Below are 22,627 nucleotides of genomic sequence, written 5' to 3'. Positions count from 1 at the left end.
CCATGTAGCACAATAATTGCAGGCAAAGTTATGCTTTCAGAAATTGATCTCTAGGAGATTTGGGATCAGCAACAGAATACTTCTTAAAAGTCTGTATTTCTTTCCTCTTCAATAAAATTGACTAAGTTACAGCACAGTATTTCAAGGAGTACAAGCTGACTATTGAACACAACAGGAATTTTTATCTGAAGAAAAACCATTAAATCTGAGGCCAGAGTTTAGTCAGCTCTGAAGTCAGGGAATCGGAGACTGTTAGGGTTGGAAGGGTTCTCTGGAGAACATCTTGTCTAACCTCCCCTGCCAAGGCAGGGCTCCTAGAACAGGTTACACAGGAACATGTCCAGGTGGGTTTTGAATGTCTCCAGAGACAGAGAATCCATAACCCCCCTGGGCAGCCTATTCCGGTGCTCTGCCACCCTCAACGTAAATAATTTCTTCCTTAGGTTGAGGTGGAACTTCTTGTATTTTAGTTTATGACCATTGCTCCTCATCCTGCTGTTGAGCACCACTTAAAAGAGTCTAGCACCCTCCTCTTTTCACCTGCCTTTGAGATATTTATATGCATTCATGAGATCCCCTCTCAGTCTTCTCTTCTCTAGACTAAACAGACCCAGCTGCCACCATTTCTCTTCATAAAACAGATGCTCCAGATCCCTAAGTCCTAATTCTTGTGCCTATTTTACAAGACACCATACTTTTGCAGGGTGCAGCCATTGCACTTTGCACAGCACAGAGCCTCCAGCCCCCAGGCTTAACCTGGTTGAAAGACTAAGCTAAGATCATCAAAGCATTTCCAACCCTGTAGCACAGGCACACCAAGCGTATAATCAAAGATTGCCATAACTATGAATAGCCACTATAGGAACAGTACTCTGCCTCTGCTTTTCACCACCTCTCCCAGTCTCAAAGGCAATGAAAAGCTCATGAACTCAAATGTCAGAAATGCTTAGCTGATTATTTTATTGGCAATGTAGTGCAATTACCTCTCCTCTCTGTCCTTAGGTCTTCAATGTAAAAGCTTTCAAAGTGCATTCCAGAACCCTTGTTAAAAGGGGAGTCAGGATGGATGGCTTTTCTACTGATGCAAGCAACTGAGAAGGAAACCACATATGACAAATGCTGATTTGGCTACCATGAATCCTTTACTACATAAATCAACTTCATGTTGTTTATGCAGTCAGTATAAAAATTCACTTACAGATTTTATTTATTTAACTTCACATTTTATTCTGCTTAGTGAATAGCAATCTGCCTGACCTTACATGTACTCTGCAAATGCAAGCCAGGGAGTAGTCTTGTTAACAGGACAGAAAAGAACATCTTTCTTCTTCACTCCTTGAAAACATTCACTAGAGCACCCCCATTACTCATGGATTTCATTATTGCTGGGGAGGGTATATTAACTGCTGCTGCATCTCTGCACCTCACTTCAGGAATCAGTTTTCCAGATCTCAGATCCAGAAACCCAGAATTTGAAAAACTGACATAATCAAAACAGATTTTCAAAGCTGAAAAATTTAGTCTAAACTATTCCAAATACTAAAATATATATATTTTTTTTAATTGTATCCCAGTCCTGGAGATGAATTATACAGGAAGTAGCTGATTTCAATTATTTTCTCAGTACTGCTTAGCCTTCTTTTTATCCAAGTATTTTAAAAATGTTTCATGTTTCAAAACAAGGTGCTCAGGAATATTTTTTGTTACACTAAAAAAGCAACATTCACGCTATGACTTTATTTCTGATCTTTCTGCACTAGTTTAAGCCTCAGTATCACTGACATAAGTAACAAACAGAGACCATGAAGAGTAAAAAAAGAAATCCCACAGGCCTTGGGAGGTAGAAGTGAAGAAACAGTTCTCAAATTATATCAGAGCAGATTTTGAGCTGTCCCAGCAGCCACCAGTTCTCAGCATTTGTAAATGCAACATCTGGTCACCTATTTCCAGGCCTAATTGGGGGTTACTTGAGGTACTGAGGTTGAAGTTTGGTCTGTATTTCTGCTTGGAAACAGCTAACAGCTATGTTGGCTTGCAAAGTTAGCATTTGCATATTGAGTATATGCAAATATATTTCCAGATATGAAAAGTGTGGAATACTACTCTTTTCAGTTCATCTTGCAGAGTCCTAGAGACAAATCCTATGTGAATGCTAAAAACTGTTTTCTGCCAGTGGTTACAAGTCAGGAGGCTGTCACAGCAGTTTATACTGGATCCAATCAATGCTCAGGGAAGAATTAAAGTGGTTATAGTTAGCTATTAAAAAGACATGGGTAGCTAAATAACTTTGATCTGGGAGTCTGCTTAGTCCTGGCAAGGAATGTCATTAAAACCACCCTGCTCTGTAATTTCAAACCGTATATTTTAAGAAAAGTGACTGCAATCACCTCCTCCCCAATCAGAAAAACAAGAACCAAAAACACTGTCAAGCACTGGAGATAAAAGACTATTGTTTCCTAGCAAAGCTTGCGGCTACGAAAGGAAAATTCTGTGGGATAGCTTCATTTAAACAAGTTTCAAACCAACTGTTTAACTCAAAGGAACAGCACCACAGCAGGTAATATTAAACACAGATTGACACTACTTCCTAAACTATAGCAAAACCAAACTGCTGCATGTTTCCCTACAGACAGGTATGAGGAAACAGCTGGAGTAAGCACAGCCCATTACAGTCTTGCAGACTTCATTTGTGCTATGGCATTCAAGTCAGAGCAGCAAGGTCTAGCCTTAGAACAGCAGTCATCAGCCACATCGGGGAATTATGCATACAAGGGGTGAGGCACAGACAGACCAAAACAAGCATTTTCTCTCTGAGCTTCACAGCACTTGTGCACGTTGTTGGGCCTATTAATCAAGAACTCATCTGATCTACTCATACTTTAGCAAAATCTGCCTTTTGATCACATACAACTGACCCAGTTTTCCAGGTTGGCTCAATGAAACATAGGAGATATCAGGGAGAGGGAGGGACGGAAGGACCAGAAAGGGAAGAATTCTTCATGACATGATTTATATTTGGCTTTTGCCATCCTTCCTGCTACCTTCAGCTTCTACGACCAGAATTCAGGTAAGCATTGTGGAGTGGCTCTTCTCATTAGCTTTATAGATTAATATTTTCAAATGCCAAGCACAGGATATGAAAGCACTTGGTGCTTATAAAGGGACAGGGTCAAAAATTTGTAGTGATAAAATAAACTGCACTTTAAAGGTACATCAGTTCTTTTTGTGGAGAACAAGTTACCCAAAATAGGTGTAAAAGACAAACCGTTCTTTTTAATCCCCAACCTCTAAACTTGCAATTGCATTTTCATGTTATATACATAATCAAGAGGCATCCTGTTTCATGCGCAATCCATAAATTGAGGTATGGATAATTTTCTTTAGTCTGTACTGCAGTCAGCCCAATAAAGTACAGTTTCAGAGCTATAAATCTCAAAAAGGCCATGACAAAATAACAGACCACCCAATGTTTTCTTTGAGGGTGTGTTAACAAGTCCACTCAGGAAGGAATCATACCAAGTATACTATTAAAAGTTTGTCAGAGCAGCTAAAAGCAAGATGTGGGTTTCATCCAGCAGCTCAAACTGGGTGATCCATGGGCTCATCAGCACAGTACTACCCATCTGGCCACCCAGTGACCAGCCAGACATCACCACAGCCCAACACTTTTTGACATGCAGCTCTGCACATCCCGCATCACCCTACCCATGCTCTGGCAGTAACACGCAACCTATCCCTGCATAAGCAGCATCTTGCAAATCTACAAATTAACAAGCAGTTGTGAATATTTCCTTTGACTAAACCTGTGATATGATAGCAGCACTTGCTGATCTGAGCGCAATGTGGCAGTACAGATCTGCACCCATAAGCAGAACCTGAGGCTGACATATCAGTTACCCAGCAAACATCCGAATATCTAAAGAGACACAGCTCATCACTGCATAGATAATTGGTTGGAAACAAAATGAAAACAAACAAAAAAATCAGTTTTCTGTTTAGTCCACATTTTTTATAATCTAAGTGACAATGACAGATGAATTAAAGTAATAAAGTAGGCACTAATAATGCTAAATAAGGTCCAGGTTCATCAAGGTGCTATAGCCAGCAGCATCAGTACTGGGTAGGGTTTTACCCTTTCACACTCATGGAAGGGAGGAACAGGCTTTCCTGGGCCTGAAAATACCTGAGTGAGAAAACCGGTAGCATAAGAGAAGCTGACACAGCTCCAGAGGATCTGTCAAAGCGGCAAGCATACTGCATGCAGTAAGCAACATTTAAAAGGCTTTTGAGAAAATAGCTGCAGTTTCAGCTAACATCAACTGAATGGCCCCCCACATGGCCCTAAAACACATGAAATAAAATACTTTTCTTACAGTGTACCACGAAATAACCAAAGCATCAGAATAAGGGTACATCTTCCTAAGCAATTTATTGTGTGGTGTCAGTGCTTTTCTGATGCAAAGCTCCTTGGTATCTACTGTTGAAGTACTTTAGATTATGCTTTGCAGTTCCCCCAGCTGGATCTGCCACAGAGAATCCTGTGTGGAAGCTACACACCAGCAAACGCGCCAGTCAGGCAAAGATCATGAATGCAATATTCCAAACCCCAGTTTGTAAAAAATCAGACATTGAAGTAAGATTACCAGCCTAGCCCTAGGTGACACAAATGATCACTAGGGATGACAGGCCCTTGAACTGTACTGCTTTGCTCTACAACACCTCTTGTTGTGCTAAACTGTTTGCTATTGCAGTTCCACCCTGGGGATCCTACAGGAAAATATTTCACAGCAATCATTTGATGCTGCAGAAATTACTCCTGATGGCTAGTCTCAGAGCTGTACCTCCTGTGTATTTCTCCAGCAATGGCCCTGCTATTCCGATTCCCTACATTAACATTTCTGTTAATGTTTCACTTATGTTTCTGGGAAAGAGCTTCTAACTTTGTTAAGTTAGACAAGTAAAGATTCACATTCCAGAATGTTAAAAAATCCGGTTTATCGGTAGATATGAAGACCTACAATATGTACCAGAGCCTTGCGCTTCCACTGAGTGACCCCAATGATCTTTGCATTCTGGCACTGCTGTTCAGAAAAATGGATCTTAGGGACATATGCCTGAATCCAAGAGCTTCTCAGGGAAATCACAGTTTTGCTTCAGATTAGGGCAGATGGAGTGATAAAACACATCGCTTTTTTATTATCAGAATAAAGTCAGAAATTCTTGTGGGGTTTTGTTTTTGCCCCCAACACCATGAAAAAGATTTCCAAAGATGAACTGATTCTTTTCTGTAACATAGAAAGACTAAACTTTCATTTACCACCCACAATAGACTGCACAACATATCGCAATACCTGCAGCTAGATTTTCAAAGAAAGTGGAATATATAGCATGGTAAAGAAACAACCCAAGTTTAGAGCTTATATAATAATGGATTTATTCTAAAGACAGACATTGAAAACAACATTCAAGTCTTATGTCCTTATTTTAGCAGAAGAAAGTAGATGAGAAAGGAGGAGCAAGATCCGTCACAAACAGAGCAAAAGAAGAGATGATTTGAGAAAGCTCTGGGTGTCCTGCTTCGTTGCTTACTGAGAGAGGGAGTTTGGAACACATCAATCTTTCCCTTTTGTTGTGCTTCCAGGAAGAGTAACTTAACCCCCCCATTTACACTAAAGCTCATTCACCTTTGCTTCTGTCTGAAAATTAATCTATTCACACATAATTATTATTTTGTCAAAGTCATCAGGTACTAGCTCTGAATTCAGTCACATATCTAAAAAGGAAACAGGCCAGGTATTTATATACCTATGTTTCTGCAGCACATCTGACTCTCAATGAAAGACTAGACTCCCTTGAACTACCTGGTGCAAACTCAACAAACCATGGTATCTTCTTAACCCCAAGGGTTTGCAATCCAAAGGTCAAAGAGACAGCAAGCAGGAAATACAGCAGAAAATATATAAGCATCGCAGAAAGGCCTTTCTTAAGCCATAGAAAGCATGTTTGAATGCACATTTTCTAAGCAGCATGTAGTTTCTGGTAACAAGGTTAGATTGTTCCTTCCCAAGGCACTAGCAGGTGCCTCTTTCCTGCAAAAAAAACACTGTTCACCTATACAGAGGGTAATCACCTAGAACTGTGACAATAGAAAAGTTTTATAGATACAGGTAGCAATAAACTACTGCAGAAATATATTGTTTCAAAGCTAAAAATGACCACCACCACTTATAAATTGTCAGGTTCTTGCCATCACAGGCAGCTTCTTTTCTCACCTGGCAGGCACTTCATCATCCTACTGCTTCCTTCATGCTCTGTCACAAGGCTAAGCAGGTAGTTAACAAGGGTGATGCAGGGTAGCTTGTTAAGTAAAGGCAGAAGTTACAGTAGCTTGCATGACAGCATAAAGGAGCATTTACAGTTTGTTAATTCTTGCCTTGCAAAAAGTATTGATTATGGATTGTGGAACAGGATTACATGCTTCAAGTGCAATGAGTGTAACAAGTAAAATTAACCTGGAGAAAATATGGGGGACTCTGTATTGAAGCTGTTTTCTTGGAGCCTTTTCACTCTTCTGCGGCACTACTTGCTATGCTAGGAACACAGTAAATGTTGCTTTTCTGAGCCCTGAACTGAGGAATTTGCCTTTTTCCTTTCAATTCTTCCCAAATTTTTTGCATGGTTGCCCACTAAATAGGTTATTAAAGTACATTTAGAGGGAGCCTGATCAAACCAACCACGTAAAGGATACATATAAGCTGACAAACAATTTTGTATTACAATAACATTAAACAATAATTTCCACACAGGAAACAGGATACCAGCTCAAGCTGAGTTGTGGCAAGCATATACACACTTTATGAAGTTTATCTGCATGTACAATATCTGTGCACAATTAACTAGCCTAAAGAAAGAAACCAGTCCATTCAACACTGCTGTAAATGAGCTTTCTTCTTTATTAAGATGCAGTAACATAGAACATATGCTTTGGGTGCAGCAGTCATCAGGCACCTGTGAGCTGGTCCTCTGAGATAAACATACTGTTCCCTACATTGTATAAACAGGAAAGTTAAGGGAAAAAACTCAATAGTTGAGAAAGTGAAGAACTAAGCTCCACTAGCTGTAACTCAGAGCAGGACACATAGAAGTATACTCCTTAAGATAGCTTCCTCAACATTCATTATAAGAAAGCCTCTTTTGAGAAGGAAAGCATTCTAGCTTCTGTGAGCTACATCTGAGGTTGTATAAGTGACATCTCTACGTGTTTCTTTTATGGCCCCGATACTTAAGTTAATCCATCTATTTTCAAAGATTTGCAGTACTGAAGAGTATTGCTAAAACTATTCCTAAATCTCTACAGTAAATTGAAACATGAGCTTGCAAACAAAAATAAGAGATCAAATAGTCCCCTAACATTGCACGAAACCCCAGTTGTCCTTTTACATGAATATTTGTTATTTATCAAACGTATTCCCTTACCCATCTCACTTAGTTTAGAACCTCAGCTATCGAAGAGAGATATATCTCTCTCAAGGTAGATTTATGAACAGCTATCTTGTACCTACCACATTTGCCTTCTTGCTCCTTCCTTTCCTCCTTTGTCTGTAGTCAAACACAAAAGACCTTAACTAGCAACACCTGAAACTTACAACCTCCCAGCTCCCAGAATGCACTGGTACACAAGGCAAGGAACCTATATAAGCCTCATTTCTGAAGCACTTCTCTATTTTTATTCAGAAAGACATGTTTAAATAAAGTGTATGTGTTGTTTTGGTATTAAGCCTGCAGCAAGTTTTGTAGCAGCCTTTAATTTTCAGTACTTCAGACAAGTGAGATGTTACGAAAAATGCTGAAGGGGGAAAGCTAAGGGATGGTGGAGAGAAAAAGAACTAGTAGCTATTTAGTCCAGCTGTAAGATGTTAAGAGATGAGTAACTCAGAAAAACTTAATTTTTTGTTTTTTAGGGTATCACGTGTTTTCATAAATGGCAAGTTATTTTGACAATTTTATGGTTTAGACTAGAGTTTACCTATATAATTGTTAGTACTTGAAAAGTGCTTCACTTGGCAGCAGGGTAGTCCATAACCTTATCTTTAGAGACTACTGATGCTGCCTTATTTTCCTTAGAGGTAGTCTACTGCAGGAAAGGTGATGATTCATGTTTCTCCCAACTTCCTGTAAAGAGATGGTTGATAACTTGTAGTGAGGCTACAGCTGTGACTGTTCAAGAATTGCTATTCATGGCTTAGGAAAAGATATCTGTGTTTAGAGAATTGAAATATTCATCACTGATTCTTTCCAATGGTACTTTTTGTTTCTTTTTTTTCTCTTCTTGCAGCCTCTTTTTCACAAGAGGACCATCAGGGATCTTTGCCAGGAATATTCCTCCCTCAGGAGGGGTTAAGGACTGGTTCTCAAGCCCTAGCAAGTATATTTCTAGTACATGGGGCAAAATTATTTGAAGAGCCCTTTTACTCTTGCTAGTATCTGATTGTATCTGGCGGAACCTTGGAAATCTTCATTCTATTTCCTTTATTACTGAGGGGATATGCAGAAATAGAGGGACTGGGTAATAAATATTTTGTAAGTACATAGTCATACTAATTTCCTCTGTGTTTAAACTCAAGAGTTTCTGGGGTTTATCTTGTGTGTTTAGGTTTGGCAGATGTCCATGTAATAATTTTCTGCATTTTCATTAGTTTTTCACGGCTAAAATTTCACATGGGAGGGAAACATAAAGAGAAAGTAACTGCAGTCTCTATCACGCATATGCCACTTGGCAGTGCTGCATTGCTTATGACCAATTTATTTGGAGGAATAGGAGGGAAGACTGACAAATGCAAATCTGCATCCTCATGTAACTGAGGTGTCTTTGTATAGACAACAGGATAAACTGCGTTTATATCTTGCTTAGCAAGAATAGTCTAAGCATCCTCAGCAAACACTCACTGGGGACAGGAATTCTCTGTAGTCTGAGGTGGATTACCCTGAAGGAATACAAAATACTGTACCTGACTCCCACATGTAGTGTTAAGCTTAATAAATATTTGCAACACAGTTGAAGATTCCAGCAGGAAAGGGGTTATTACAAATATGAAATATTATTACCAATCTAATGTGCTAAAAAAATTCATTTCTTTGTCTCTGACAAAGTGTCTTGTTAATGAGCTATTTCACAAGTGTCTAAATGAATTCAGTGTGATTTATTGCCACACTTGCAACAAAGAAAATATACACATGTTCCCAAAGAAACAAACTCTCACTCAAGGAGCAATCTTTGGCAAGGTTCATAAGTTCTGCTATTACTTTAACAGTTCTTTTTTCCTTATGCCAAAGCAACTTGTCAAAATAAAACACGGCCTGTATTTTTTTGAAGTACTTTACCTTACCTCAAACAGTCAATACACACAGAAATAACTTTAATTGTCCTGCTGGTTTAATGCAAATAATATTAATATGAAGGTCACACATGCAGGAACTTATGTTGAAAGTCTGACATGCTGAGCTGACTATATAAAATACAGGCTATATTGGCCTTCGGTTTTTTTTAGTTTGTATACTTAAATCCAGAACAAAATCCATTTAACTGGAAACAAGGACGTAAAACCTGAGCCTTGGAGGCCATATTGCCATCTCTGGAAACATATGGCAAAAGCATCATAGATGTAGTCTTCAGAGGGCGTTGCACAAGTGTTTATCAGTTACTAAATCTATTTAGACCAAGTTGTTTTTATTCGTATGTATAACTTAGAGACTTTGTATTTTCCACTACTTTTTGCTTACAGATATGGAAAGTTAAGCAAGCAGGGACCCATGAAACTGTGGAAAGACCAAGTTGGTAAGTACAGTACAGAGGGTAAAATCTAGTTTCTTTAATTATATTACATTAAGCCCTTTGGAATAAATTTTGGCTCTGAAATTGTCTGAAAACAATCATTAGATACTGCCTTTATTTTCTGGGACTCTAATAATAAAAAAAAAATCCTACATAATTGAGGGTTATAATTGCGTTTAAAATAAAAATTACCTAGATTTATTAGTTGTTGTTTTTAACAAGGAAAGGAACCTGTAACACTCAAACTTCAATCACCCTAATTTACAACACGCAGGTTGAATACTTTCTCAGCTCTGGTTGCCATATAGGTGCAAGGTTGATACTGATGTGTGGAGTCTCTTCAGAGCTTATCACAGTATCACAGTATCACAGTATGTTAGAGATTGGAAGGGACCTCAAAAGATCATCTAGTCCAATCCCCCTGCCGGAGCAGGAACACCTAGATAAGGAAGAAAAAGTTGAAGATAAGGTAATTGTAAAGTGTAGCTACTCCTCAGCTTCTTCTGAGAATCTTCTTTGTTAGTCTCATCTAACATGAATGAGAAACTTGCCAATTTACAAAATTAAAGGGCTGAATTTCTTTTTTTTTACTAGTGCTACGGAAGTAAATGTCAGTGATCACAGCTGGCAATTTTCCCAATACTTCAATATTAGTGTCAATTTTGCTGACCATTTACTCTGAAAAGCACACTGGAAATATTTGCATTGGTCTGAGTCTCAGCTGGTAAAAATGGCAGCAGTTCCACTGATTTTAATAGAGATATGATGAGCAAAACCACCTAGGGACCAAGTTTCTTAATACTATATCCCACTGCAAGCCTGTAGTTTGCTAAACCATGTTTAATGTCCTGCCACAGCCTATTGCAATAACTGTGAATACTGGCTAGTTTCAGAATACTGCAAATGTATTATTTATATCATCAAATGTCTTTTATAAAATATAAAGGAAATTCTATAGACAACCTCCATTATTTCCTTGTGGCTGGAAGGCAAATCTCTTTCTTTTAACAAAATATAGCTTCCATTGATTTATAGCTTTGCAGATCATTCCTTGTGTGATTGTTGAATTCACTGTCCAACAGGGACTAGAGAAGCTGTGTGTTTTGGCAAGTGCTATTCATCTTCTATGCTTCAGTCCCACCATTATGTTATTCTGTTGTCTATGTACCACAGTGGCAATGATCACTGTAGCTGAACAGGAGGCTGAGATTAGCGGTTCTTCCTCACACATGGTAAAACACTGGTTTTCAGAGCCTCTGGGAATCTGTAAACCTGATGAACAAAATGCTCAGCCCTTCTGCCTGAGATATGAGATAATGTCATTGCTACAAGACTTTGGGGATGGAGGTGGATTTTCAGTTTATCTTCCCTGAGCCCCATAACCAAATAGCAGCTTTTCCTCATTGCAAGCAGTTCATGTCTCTTTGGGCTAAGATGGAAAATCTGACAGCAGCAGTGATGGACATTCGAAGAACTTGTCAGGGCTATTTTCAGCACCCTGAAGTGCAGCAAATTTCACATACTCAGCCTTTCACATTTTGCACTTGGAAAATACCAAGAAGCAGTTGGCCCCTCTGGGGGTGGTAGTAGAAAGGGAAATGTAAAGATATGTCATCAGTGAACAAATACAAGAATTTTAGGGAATGATATTCTCCTTGAATGCACACTGAAATAAGGTTTGAGAAGTTTGGTGAACGTATTCGGGGAATGCTGAAAAGCCCTACAGACTTTGATTTATACCTCTAAAAATTCTTTTTGCTGCAACTTTACATCTGAAAAACTGCTGAAAGCAACCCTTAGGGTGGGCAATCACTGCTTACAACAAAAAGCACAAAAGAAATAAAAATGCAAATCAGAGTGTTGGGGGAAGCACAGCATAGACGAAAATAGCAGAATGTTTTTAAATACATTTCTGTGTCTTGGCTGGTTGTTCACTAAGTGCTTTGGATGCTAGATGCTTTCACTGATACAGTGATTCTTCAAAATATTTGCTCTAAATGGTTGCCTTTCTGACATAACTAAAGAGTTATAATATTGGAGTAGTTTAGATCCCATGACATTTGAACTGAAACATGGCTTGGAAAATATGGAGGGTGTGTTCTGAGATCTGGTATAAGAATGCAAGGAATAAAACAGTGCGTTTCATGCTAGCATAACTTTGCCACAAATAGGTGGTTGCTACTAATCCTAATTACTGTTAGTGCATGGTTCACTGAAATTAAAGAATGTCTTGTAAACATGCACCATTCTGCATATTTTGTTCAGTAGTTAAACCACTGTCAATTCATAAAAAGTTTTATTTTTGTTAATTTTTATTTTGTTAATTATTATGGCAAATAAATACTTGCATTTCACACTGGGGAGGAATTAGATGTTAATGTCTTCCTAAGATTAGAGTTATTTTAGAGAAAATTGTGGAAATTCTTCTAGAATAGTACTAGTTTAAAATTGAAATCCGGTTGCTTTGTGTTATGGTATGATTATGAAATATGATTTAAACAATTTAACTCATTTTTATGGGTTAATGCATTTACTTGCCCTTCTTCATTGTGACAATTTCAGCCAAAAACTTTGAACTTCAGATCTGGAAAAGAGTGCCACTATAATTCAGTGTTAACCACCCAAAAATGGAAGAGAATTGCTACTTTGGCTTTAGTGCATATTTGTCTTCAGCGTTTCTGTTTTCAGTGGGCAAGAGTTGCTCCTGTTCTTTTCTTGCTTGTTGTAAAGCTTTATCTTGGACACTTTGCAACAGGAGGGCTTGTGTACCTGGGCTGGCTTGCCTGGACATAGTCTGTTTCCAGTACTTCCATTTCACGGTGTATCATTTCAGTGTCACAATGGAGATACTGGTCACAGTATCTCCATTTGACAAGATAAAAAGTCAGTAAACCTGCTCAACAGTTTGGGGGAGAGTTGTTGCTTCTGTTTTGCACAGGACTATCTTTATGGCTTGTAGAAAGAATGTGGATAATATACCCACTTGAGATGGGTATCCATCTTGCAAGGGAAAGACTGCATGTTCTTGCAGCCAACACTTGATATGAGAACCATGTGTCAGGGCTGCTCTTTTTCTACGTGCTGGAATACTAGAGATCTTGCAGACAAATGGAGGATAGTCCAGAGGGGAATGACAGAAAAATGATAAAATACTTGGGAAATGGAAATTGCAATGGTGATAAAGAAGATTGACCATCTAGCACTTAGAGGAGACATAACTGTCTACACATACATAAAGGAATATTACAGAGAGAACAGGGACCAATTATTCTCTCAAGTCATCAAGGGCAGAACAAGACTAATGGATTTAGGATGTTGCAGGGAAAATGTCAGTTTAACATTAGGAAATACTTTGGGTAGAAAAATAATCAGGACAATGTATGATGCTCTCAAGGGAAGTTGGGCAGTATTTCCATCACTGAACTCTGAACTTGTTCAAGTGTAAGGCTAGACATCAGTCCGAGTATACCTTATTGTGCCCTGAAGTCTATCAGAACTAAAAAACCTTGGTCCTTCACACTTTCTGTAAGAAGGTAATCCTGCTGAAGCTAGAAGTCCTTGCTAGATTAAGAACTGCCAATACAGTGCCATATACTTTAATACATCTTTAAAGGATGTGAGATATGCTATCCCCTTCCCAAAGAAACAAATTCACATGTAGTAGTTATTTACACAGATTTCAAGACATGGTAGATCTTGTGGGGTTTTCCCTATCAAATTCCAGAAATGTTTGTCACTTGCTCATGAAAAAGCTATTTCAAGAAAGTATCTTCCATTTTCAGTTTATGAATTGGTTTATACCTCACAGAAGTCAAACTTTCTGGAATTTATATTCAAATGGAATATCTACTTACTGGTTGTTTGAATTTAGTACTCTTGTGATTTTGATTTTTATTTTTCTAATTCAAATATAGAGTTATTTTAATCTAGGTATATGGTTTTTAAGACAATCTTAAAAAATGTCTCACACAAGACTGTTTCCACAACAATAACTATAGGAAGTATTTTAATAAGTGAGCCAAATAGACTATTTGTATGTAATGCCATTATAGAATACATACGATTCATTTTTTTGCTTCATCAGTATTTCAAGAGAATTTTGTTCAAGGAGAGTTATTCTGCTTTTATTAGTAATTGCTCAGGCTCAACAGAACATCCCAAAAATGCTAATGAGTTTAATGAATCAAAACTTTCATTGCCTGACTGCTGCTAGTTGTGTCAAACTCTAGGGAAATTAAGGTGCTGACAGTGTTTGATGAACAGGATAAAATCACAATCCTCTCAAGAAACCAGACTTACATCTGCAAATGGATCAAATGACATAGCTTTCTTTTCTTAAGGCAAAGAGCAGTGGCTAGCCGCCATGATGAAAAAGCACCCTATAACTTGCCAAAAAGGATTGTCCTCAGGGTATTACATAGTTCTATGAAATAAGTAGGGTTGATGGTCACAACTAACACAATTATGGGAGACCTGGAAATTTTCCATTTTCCTAATTAGCATTGTGTGATCTAACTTATGAACTGGTTATAGTTTTTCATAGGAGACAGAAAAGCCATGGATATCTTTGAGCATCCTTAAGCTTGATGATAATAAATTTCTTATCCTGAAATCAGATATTCCTTTTTGGAAAACATATAACTTCCTAGACTGACAGAGTCAGATGGCTTCCTGGCTTTATTTATTTACATTGTTATTCACATCTTATTCTTCTGCTACTTGGAAGCAGGGTATACTACTAACATTAAATTAGCTGCCTATTGTAATGTTTACTACAATAACAAAAATATACTTATGCGTTCCTCTTTAAATTGTAGCAGAAGGCAACTTTAAGCAGTAGTTTTACTAGAAATACTTTTCTTTTTAGAATTCTAAGGAGCTTATTTGTTCTTCTGATCTAAACATAGCGTGTATGTGTCTGTGATAATGAAGGATGCTAATGAGATATCAGTAAAACCTTCTGATGGTGTTATAAATAGATGAAGATACGCAAGTATTAAGATACAAAACAAGCTTATTTCATACATAGGCAGGTTACCACTTCTAGGATTTCTGTATGGGTTTCTAGCTGTGATGTGAGAACTGGTATTGTGGGTTTTCTAGAGAAAGTGCGTACCATGTTAAATTTCAGTTCCTAAAGTTGGTCTCTAGAGCTTCAAACATCAATGTCTACATTTCACCTAGGTATGTAAACATGAGTTTGTCTTTTCTTTTCAAGTGCCCTCTTTGTCATAGAATTAAAGAATTTGTTGTCTCTGTTCCACTGCTTCATCTGCCAGTCTCTGACCTTTGTAAGCTGCTTGGAGTACAGGTTCTCTTTAGATGTGAATGAAACAACATGTAGAATAAATAAAGAAGTGTACCTACCTTCTCAGCATATGACAGTAGGTTGAAATTTGGATTGTGATTTTGTTGTTTTTTTTTTTTTTTTTCATTTATTTAACATTCAGATTCAGTATTTTCTTGCATCCAGCCGTGACTTTTCAACTTTATGCAGAGTTCAGGAAGAAAATCCACCTACAAGATCTATCGCCCAAGTATTGCAGAGGTCTGGGACTATACTGCGTTTGGGAGACAAATCAGGCATATCAGTCTAGAATGTCCATAAAGCTGACCCAACAATAACAGTACTAAATAAAAAATTACTTTTCTTCTATTAATGACTTCAGTGCTGTTCCTTAGGAAGTCCTCTGACCAAACTTTCTTTCTACATGTAGGAAGGCATTGCCACCTAGGGACTTGTCAATGAATCTCTTACTATATTCCTTTTTATATGTTATTCCTACATAACCATATAAGACATGCTTATTCTCATGCCATTGTTTACAATGGGTCTAAATGTTTCTCTATACTGCCTACATTCATGTTTCACTTATTTTCTCTCCCCAAACAGCTCAACAAAGTTTCTATAATCTGTGACAAGAGAGGTGGTGAACTTTTGCAATGCGAGCATAAGTTTTGTGAGACACCACTGTAGTCTGCCACTACTTCATGGTTATGCATCCTTCTGAAAACAGGTAATGAGAATCAAGACTAGTGACTTTAGGTGTAGGTGAAAGCAGTCTATGGGAGATACCTGCCACAAGAACTCTGGTTTATAAGAGCTATTTATGCATTTTGGGAGTTTGTCAGAATAACATTAGCCACCTCCGGGTATTTTCTTACCTAAGCATTTCCTCTTCATAGGTCTAAACAGAAAAGAAACCTAATCATGGGCGGGTCTAAAGTGTCCTGCTTTTGGTCTGAGTAAAATAATATGGAAGTTGAAAGCTAACAATTCCTACAAATATTATATCCTTTTCTTTTTTTCTTTTTTTTTTAAATCATCTATTCTTCAAAATAATTGTAGAATGATAGGCATTATTTCTTTGGATGTGATGATGATTTGAGATATTTTGGCTAGCCAACAAAGAAGGAATTAGTAACACATCCAAGAGCTGCACTGAAATATGTAGCATTCCAGGAACAATTTGCCATCTGAAGCATCTTTACTGCCCTCATTAACAATTTTTTAGAAAACATCATAAAAATTGAGATGTCAGGCATAGTGATAAGATAGTTATAAATGTCTCAGTAGGGAGAATCATATCTAACCCTAGCTTGAAGGTAAAGTAAGGTGAGAATTATAAGTCACTGGTAAACAAGGAATATTTTCAAAGGTATTCTTGAGGAAAACCGCAGAAACAGTTTTTCTGAAAAGCTTTAGATCCAAGCTTTAGATCTATCTCAGCTGAAGTTTTAAGTTTCAGGGTGTGGGCAAAAAACAGAAGAGTGCTCCCAAGGCTTCTTACTGGCAAGTAAATCTCCAAAGGGGAAAAATAGTTATTTGCTGATTACATAAATTCTTCTCCTTAACTTTCCTGGAGGACTACACCTTTGCTCTGGGTTAAGCATCTATTTCTGATTTGTTTGTCTGTTACCTGTAGCATTTGAAGATAAGAACTTGCTCACTTTTGCTACCTCTCGGTTCAGGTTTTGGATAGGAAAACAAACAAGAGCAACTTCTGAGCCTCTATTGGAAATATGTTCATGAAACACATATGTGGGTAAAGCTTTTTCTTGGCTTATCAGAACTTCCCCACTGTGATTAAAGTAGTCCTTGAAAACCCAGCTCACTAAAATATCTGAAACATAAACACTTTGAAATCCCAGCTTCTTGGCCTGGTCTTTGAAGAGAGCTATGAATTATTTAACCAGAAAACAGGCATTTTTGAGAGGAACTATTCTAAAATAGCACCTGTGACATGAAGGTGGTCTGTTCAAAACAAGAAGAGGAGCAAACAGCTGATCCCTTCACCATTCTCACGTAGGAAGAAAGCTATTGGCAACATTGCTAATTGTACTTTCAGCCACTGAGTTTTCTGTACATGGAGAGTGCCACAGAAGACCCAGTCAGAGATCAATATGATAAGACCCAAAATCAATCAGAGATCAAAAAGCCATTTATTGCAAAGCCTTAACTACTTATATACTATTTTTTACATGCACTTACAGTGATTTGGCATATTATGATTGGATACATATCTTGAAGACCCTTAGTGACTAACATATAATTGATTAAGCACAGGTGTGAGAATTTGACCTCAAAAGCTTGCCAACAGTCCACAGTTCTCATAACTCAGTGAATTCCAGCTTCCTCTTATCTTGCTTGCTTAAGCTTCCTTGGGCCTCTCATGGCCTTGCTGTATCTTTCAGGATTATTCAGAGTTTATGTACCAATTACCCATTCTCCTGTGAGAACACTGTCTCCACAGGAGACAGCAGGAAACACTTGACCAATGCTTGATACAAACCTGACTAATTCTAGAAATATTCTCTCTGTAGAAGGAGACAGCATAATCTAATTCTTTTTCTGGCAGTTATAAATGGGCACATACATATACCTGGATAAAGTATTGATGAGATATGCTAATCTCAATAGAGATAAGAAAGAATTTGCAGGCTGGATTCATTTGTAAGTATCAGCGGTGCACATTTGTCATTGATACATATCTAATAAACTATGTATGGAAGACATCTTGATAACTCACTTCCAATAAAGTTTTTGCAGCACTGGCATAATACTTTAAGTCATTCCCATTGTACCTTTCATAATTTACAGCTGAGTGGATCTAACCTGGGAAGCTCTCAGTCTTCAGCCTAAGTAATAAATAGAATATGTTTTTTTGGGTTTTTTTTTTTTTTTTGGTATAAACACAATGGTGCAGACTTTGTAGCTATATTCTGCATAGACAGCACATTCACAAATCAATGCATGCCAAGTATATCCAATTCTTATTATGCATTGTATCCTGCTGTACAGTGTAAATACTTCTTAGCAAGCATACCTCTCATAAGAGATGAAACACAAACATGGTTAGAAATCTGATCAAAGTGCGAGCTAGTCATGTTAGATGTGTACTATCAAATCGTCAGCTCAGACTTTGCAGTCCAGAGTAGGTATTATATACCCCTTCAGGAAGTTTTCCCTGACTTCTATAGTGAACACAAACATAATTTGTTATATTATCCACCTACAGTGTAGAAACCTTTTTTGTTAACGCTCCTATGAAGAGATCCAGTTGCTGAGAGTTGATTCTAAGTGTATATTTCTGCATAGCTTGTATGAAGACAAGATCTGTGATTGATTTATTTATAGATGTCATTTACTTTTCTGACAAGCTTTATTTTATAATGGTAAATTCTTGATCAGAAAACTCAGGTCACAGTTAGAAGACATAAGAAAATCTGATTTTTTTTTTCACTTTAAAGGGTTTTCTTATTTTGTTTGCACAATCTATTTTTTGTGGTTCACTGAAGACTTGTCTTCTTCACAATTCACTATCCATGGCCAAAGCCAATGCATCAAATTTCCATAACACACAACTAGGAATAAAGTTTGTTCCAAGTATAAAAGAATTGATGCCTTCTGATTTAATCCAAAGAAATGCCCAGGTTAACTCAGACTGAATCTAGGCATGCTCCCATAAACTTTATAGGTAGGGTGCCATGCCTACAAGACATGTTTAGGGCAACTTCCAAACTTCAGTGGAAGACAATAGGAAGATTCATACTGATACTATGGAACTTTGATCAGGCTCCTGGTCCTCCGATTTGGCAAATATGAATTTGCTCTTTCAAAGTCCTCAGAATAAATCTTGGAAGACCACCAGTTACTTTGAAAAGTTACAAATAGTCTTTATAGTCTTTATAAGCAGATGTCTTTGGCCACCATAAAACCATTTTCACATCACACAGCAGTGATTTTACTCTTACCAACCACCAGAAAGACAAGTATTTCACTTTCTCATACTATTTAGCATACAGGACTGTGAACAGAGGGAAGAGTAGCGTTTGGATAATCTTCTACTCATTCTACTTCTCAAAGAGTTTTAGTGTATCACCTCCATCTTTGATCAAGAGGGATTATCAGGATTTCTTTTCAGTGGATGTGCAGTTCTAAAACAATACTTATAAGCATGTGAACACAGAAGAAAATTCACCTTCAAAGCCCTAAAGAAGATGCTAGAGAAGGCACATTTACATTTTAAATTTTTATTCTAAATCCAGAAGAGGGTACCTGGAGGAGTGAGGGCTATTTAAAAATTCATATGAAGTTTTGAATCTGGAGTCCTAGCATATTTCAGTTGAGGGACTGCATATATCACAAAATGCCATCATCACTTGCCACATTTATTATGCAGATCATTCTTTTGAAATATGACAATAGATGATTCCTGCCTCCTGAGATGTTCAGGACTTGAACCATGTTGAATGATAATGGTTTGCACAAAACTTTGCACTGCTACTCTTCTTACAACATTGATTTGATGATAAAGACATGAGCACTGCCCCCCCGCCTATAAAAGCTGACAATCAACACTTCCAGAACACTTAAACTAATACAGAAAGAGAAAAAATGTTCACATGAGTTTGCAAAGCATTTATACATCAAAGTTCTTTCAATGCATTATGCATCTCCTTTCTCTTTTGAATCTTCCTTCCATGTCTTGCCCCGTACACCTGAACAGAAATAGCTCCTTTCATCATGTTATTGGCATAAATAGCAGCAGGACCAATTTGGTGAAACTGTTAATTTACGTATAAAAGCCATTTTATTTTGTGGAAAAGGAAAAGGTCACCACAAGTAGACAGCTCTGAAAGCTGGATTCTGTACTGCAAGACATTAATTTGTAGATCATATTCAAAATCAACATGAATCTGCAATATCAGTGGCATGATATTCACCTTTCTCAGCTGCCAATTCATTTTTTTAAACTACTGATTTGATATTAAATTTGTGCTGAGACCTCAAAGCCTTTCCAACAGTTATATTACAGCCAACCATAATTATTAAATATAAGCCTAACTATAATTTTAATTTGGATCTTCAAAAAAAAAACCCACCCAAATTTGCCTTAATTAGATGGTGATTCTGTAAAGAAAGCTTTTAAACTAGGGCCTTTAAATTCTAAATAGATATCTAGAGCATGCAGTGACATGAGAACACTCTCAACTCTGCTCTCAAAGTCCTGTTATTACTCTTACTTGAAAAAAGGCATCGATTGATCCATTACTATACCCTGTCCAAGCATGTTATCATGTCTCAAGCAAGGTGCAGAGTACATTTAAAGAAATTTAAGAGGTTACATGATTCTTGATTATGGTGTAAAAGCATTTAGAAGAAACCTCTGACACTAAAACTCTGAATTTGGATCCCTCAGGTGTATTGTGGATTTCCTGTGTAGCCTTGGGCAAGGCCCTTCACCTTGAAAGTGACTGATTTCATATTGAAAAATCACAAAGTCTTTATTGTAGCTGCCTCAGTTTTGTGAGGAAAGAGCACAAAACTTCCAGCCTTTAAATCTCAGCATATTAGTTTCAATAGCTATTTCCAAAGGACTCAGCAGCTGTCCTTGAATCTTTTTTCCCCTTTCCTTTCCTACATTTTTTTTTCTCCTCCCGATATGTGTATTTACATTGTAATGCAACAAGGGTATTGAAAGTAACAGCCAGTTTAAGATGAAATCCCTGACTGCTAGATCAGCAATTACCTTGTTTTCAGAAGTTCCACATTAGTGTGAAATGTTATTTGAGGTTCAGTGTCTTTTGGATTAAACTGACATTTAAAAAAAGGAGAAATATTCATTTTCTCTTAACCTTTGGAAATAACATTGGGTTCAGACAGTACTATTTGCCTTCCTGCTACTTGTTTCTTATCATTTTCTACAATGCCCAGGCTATTATTTTCTTTAACCTCCAATAAATGTTGATGAGCAGGTCTAGGTGCCAAATACCAGAAGCACTTTGGCAAAAGAGCAGCAGTGACCCACAATACGTTTGATCTTGTTTCTTGGCATTTCTGTCATCATTATTTGACTGCACGAAAATAAATAAAATATAAAAAAAAAAAAAAAAAAGAAAAAGAAAAGGAATTCTCAGCCCCTGTGAACATGAAGACATTCGAACAGAAATAGCCTGTATAGTACTGGCAGAGAGCATTCATCCCAGGATCCTATGTAAATGCCAACCAGTTAATTGCATGTTCCCTGATGACTTCCCTGCAGTTTGGGGTTTTTTTCCCCCAGGTAAGAGAGAGAGCTTTACCCCTCTTTCAACTGGGGCTTTTTGTCAGTCTGATTTTGATTCATTCAATTTCTTATCAAAGAAGCCTTTTACCAATTTATACAGATTGCTCACTATTAAGATTTGAGCTGCTGCAGAAGACAGCAGCCCAAAGAGTGTTCTTTGGCAAAGAACACCTTGATTCTCAACCCAGGCAAGATGAATGTTTGAGGGAAAACGTTTCACTTTGCACTGAGGATGTGCAACCTACTCTGTGCTGAAGAGGGGGAAAAGTCTTCAAAACATGTCAGATCCCCTACTTATAAGTCTCATAAATATCTTTGTTTCCCCACTATCTGTTAAATTTCCCCCATAATGAATGTCTTCCTTTGGAGTAAATGACAAAGTGATCCACTCTATCTGAAAATGCCTATGAAGACAATGACCAGTTGAGTAGGAAAATAAGCTCTTGATTCCTTATTATAACCCTTTCTTACAGCATTGGAACCCCAGAAAGTTACCAAGTGCAATCTCTTCCCATTTTTGACGTGTGAGTGATCAACCTTTAGTAACATTTTTTTGATGAACCATTATAACCACTGCTGTCTTGCAGGACAAGACAGTTCAGAAGTCCAAGTATACAGCTCTGTAGGGATGTGGGTAAACCTTCCATGTAATTCTAAAGGTTCTTGTTGCCAGTCATCTACTATTATTTTTTAATTTTTTTTCCCAAAGGTATCCTAGCTCAGTTCAAGAATTGACCCTGTAAATGGAGAGTGGTTAAATATCTTTAAAAATCCATTAGGACTCTACAATAGTCTTATGACCTAATTGTCTTCAAAATAAGATCAGTGCCAGGCTTCATTTTAAAACCACAGATATGGATTATAAATACCTTGGAACAGGGAGTCCAAAACCAGTAAGAACTGCAATGGGTTAGATGCCCTGTTCTGACAAGATACAGTGTTGGGAGTGCTATTGGCTAAATGCCTAAATTCATGATACCTTTTCCATCAAGCTGCTACTGTAAACTGTGAACTTCTTATGCTCTAGCAACTTCTTCAGGAAGGATCTAATTTCTCTAATAACTGCATTTTCACCAGATATTAATGTACCATTCATTGCTGAATGGTACTGCTCCTTTGCTTAATGATAGAACTGCTACTGCCCTGTAAAGCCATGGAAATGTAAAATCTGAATATGAAAAGCAAGAAATATAAAGAGCATGCCTGAGAAGCAACAAAACCCTAC

This window comes from Neopsephotus bourkii, unplaced genomic scaffold (genome assembly GCF_033783945.1).
Source record: "Neopsephotus bourkii isolate Nb327-2 ecotype Australia unplaced genomic scaffold, CSIRO-AGI_Nbou_v1 NB_1615, whole genome shotgun sequence".
Lineage (NCBI taxonomy): Eukaryota > Metazoa > Chordata > Aves > Psittaciformes > Psittacidae > Neopsephotus > Neopsephotus bourkii.
Note: the sequence above shows the minus strand (reverse complement) of the source record.